At 34.2% G+C, this 3,636-nt stretch overlaps 1 pseudogene; it reads left to right on the top strand.

Moving 5' to 3' along the window:
• The first annotated feature begins 1,946 nt into the window (after positions 1-1,946).
• Positions 1,947-2,068, top strand: LOC122514751 (annotated as a pseudogene).
• Positions 2,069-3,636: the final 1,568 nt, after the last annotated feature.

Below are 3,636 nucleotides of genomic sequence, written 5' to 3' on the forward strand. Positions count from 1 at the left end.
ATAAAGTAAAGGATTTTGTGACGCGTGCAAGATTGTAACAAGGATAATCGTGGCATCAATTTTGAACAATTTTTCAAATGAAAACGTTTTCCGTACGATTATTTGCCCGTAGACATTTTTTATAATCGTCGATCGTTTTTTATTTTATTTTTTTTTTATTTTTTAAGACATTTTATAGACAATCCCTTTCGTCGTATCGATAATTATACGATCATCGTGCATAATACTTAATATTGTTTCGTTTGTCGGTCTATTTTCTTTGTTTTTTTTTTTTCTGATATTTCATTCGTTCCGAATAGTTTTCAGTGTGAAAGTGAATTGCTGATCCGGAAAAAAGTCAAAGTTAGAAATAGTCACGATGGGAGAAAAAATCAAGCAGTATATAGTCTTTTAAAAGAGCCCAATGAAGAATTTTTCGCAAGGATAGTTCCTAGGGAAACAGATTTTATATGCCACGTCAACGTATCTCACTCAATTGGTCAACGAGCTAAGCGAGCCGGATAAAACGATTATCGATTTTTCTCCTAGCTTCGGTCTTTATGAGAGAGCATCGATCGTACGCTTTTAAAAATCTCCGATGTTATCGGTGATCGAGGGAACGATTCGAACGAGCCACTGAATTTTTATCGATCGGTCAGCTTTTCTATCTACATATATATATATATATCGAATAGTTATACCTTCTTATTTAATCATTCTTACTACTACTTTGAGAGAGAAATTCTTATAAATGAAATTATCTATGATTTAGTATTTTTACGAAAATATCAACGTTTGAATTTACATCAAATTCTTTTTATTCATTCTTTAAGTATTAATACTTCTTTTTTTTCTCCGTTATTTTGTATATTATTAATTACCATCCGATAGTTATAAAAATCATCATCATTATTATTATTATTATTATTATATAGCACCGATAGAGAGAAGGATACGAATAGACAGATACGAGTAGATAAAAGGAGAAAAACAGCGGAGATAGTTAAAGGAAAAAAAACAAAAAAAGAAAAAATAACAAGTAATATGCATAAAACAAATAAATACCCGTTGTCGAGAGTGAATATCGTTGTTGTTGTTTTCGTAAATATAGTAGCAATGGATGCAACGTATCAAAGCATTAGTAAGATAATAGCTTGCAGCGATTCAACATAAGATCTGTTGTCTTTTATATAATTACTTTAAAATTGAATAATACGCGGTGTCTAGTTTGACTATTTTACCGCATATATGCCTCCGGTTGCATTAGACGATAGTTTCGTTTAACCCTTTGCGTAAACCTGTCGCAAGGTTACTTAATTCCGATACTTTTGGTTGCTCCTCCAGTTTATCGCTCTTTCGTTTTTTGTTTCTTTCTCGTTGAATTGACTCATAGAAAAAGCGTCGTACCTTTTACGAATTTGGTTCATATCGTTTTGAACTCGTTTTCTCTTTGGAACCTTTCATCGCATACCATTGATTAATCTTTTCGAATTTATTTGCCCTTTCATCTATCTTCTTTTACTCATCAACCAGAATCATCCCCCACCCATCCACCCACCCAACTCTTCTCTTTCCCTTTTTACTCATATTTCTTCTTTCTCTTTTTCTCTTGCTCGAGTACTCACTACTTTCGTTCAAAAAAGGAATGTAACTTCGATTCGTTTTGCCATCGCTTTGATATTATACGTTATTAAATTGGCATAAAAACGTTGACTCGACTCGTTTCGCAAATTTCAACGAATTAAATCGATGCCAGCAACACGCGAGAGTATCGTTTTCTTTTTGTTTGTCTGTCATATTTTTCCCCCTCGATTGTTTTGTTTCTTTATATCTCGTGTGTAATTTTCGTTATCTTCCTCTTTCATTTTTGTTTTCGTTCGCTGGTAGCTTCATTCGATACGCGTTCAACATTTCTATATTTTAGCTACTAACGTTACTAGTTATTTTGTACCAAGGTAAAACATTTCGTCAACGACCATGCCGCGTTGACAGCACTGGTTCCCGTTCGATCATTTAAGTCAAGCAGCGTTGGGCATGATTAGTACTTGGATGGGTGAACCACTTTTAGGAATACCGTGTGACGTTGACGCCAAAACTCAGCCTAGTTAACATCCTAGAGCTGGGTAAAAACAATAAATCGCTCTTAGAAATAGCAATAAAAAAAAGCTATTATAACAGAACAAAAAGTCCTAATAAAAAACTGGTGTGTGTACTTATGTACGCACGTAAGAAGTTATACTTCTTTGCCGTACCAAAACGAACATAACCTCAATAACATCAAAAATAACTTAACAAAAAAAAATTTATTATTATTATTATTAATTTAAATTTATTATCGATATATTATATATATTAGAAAGAATAATAAAATATCATAATATAGATATCAGTCCACACTAAATATAAGAAAGATATATCGAATAACTTCACGCGTCAACAGTCATGGCGCGGTTACAGCATTAGTTCTCGCTTCGATCATTTAAGTAAAGCAGCGCTGAGTTCGATTAGTATTTGGATGGGTGACCCGCTTGAGAAAAGAAGGGGAAGAAGAAAAGAAGACAACTTCATGCCGTATACTTGAAATCGCTTTGCCCGCGCATCGTAAATACCGACAAACTTCATGGTGTCGTTTTTCCAGACAATCGGAACAAAATCACTCCCCATTACATTTTTCCCAACGCGCTAAAAGAAGTATAACTTCAAAAAGAGGAAGAAGAAGAAGAAGAAGTAAAACAGTTCGATGTTGTAAACGTATAAACGTTTGAACGTGTATCGTATCGACCGTACTTGTAGACGGATGTCCATTACAGTTCCAAGTGTAATCTTTTAATCGGTTTATAGACAATGACAGAATAAGTAACACACGGGTAAGATAAAAAGAGAACAAAAGATAGATAGAGAGAAAAGAATAACTCATATTAATGAACGTAAAATTCAATGGGATATTTGTTATTTTATAAACGCGCTTAGTGTATTTATCTTGCAACATCTTATTCGAAATTTTTGTTCGTATTAAAGTAAGATAATCCGATGAAAATAATTTGTTAGTCGATTGTATTCGTAACGATGTCGTAAAGTTGCTCCTCAAGGTGGAATTTCATTTAATTCGATGGCACTCTCTCTCTCTCTCTCTCTCTTTCTTTCTACTGTAGCAAGATCCAAGTAGGAAATAAAACGAAACGGAGATCGTAATACTTGGTCAAAGGTGAAAGAGAGAGAGAAAGAGGGAGAGATAAAGAGAGTGGGTGAGGGTAAGAGAGTAAGAAGGGAAAAGGAAGAGTCGCGGATCGATGCGGTAACGTGACAGAGCTAAGTAGTACAGGCAGTTTCTAGTCGGACGAGTCACTTCGTACATGTTGTAAACCAATGTGACGTGACTCGACTCGACTCGACTCGACTCGACTCGAGTTGAACGAGACGTCAACCATCTCTTGCTTAAGACCAAAGATGTACTTATTTGTCTCGGAAAAAAACTTAGACAGGACAAAGAGTAACATGTCAAAAACGATCACATACTTACTCTTGTTCTTATATAATACTAAGATTCCTATCGTGGATACAAACAAAGAACTTTAACGTTCAATCCACGAGCATGAATTCTTCTTTTTATTTTCTCTCAAAAATTATTTTATCCAACGATAATATAATAAATAAATA

This window comes from Polistes fuscatus, unplaced genomic scaffold, assembly GCF_010416935.1.
Source record: "Polistes fuscatus isolate 324 unplaced genomic scaffold, CU_Pfus_HIC Scaffold15, whole genome shotgun sequence".
Taxonomy (NCBI): domain Eukaryota; kingdom Metazoa; phylum Arthropoda; class Insecta; order Hymenoptera; family Vespidae; genus Polistes; species Polistes fuscatus.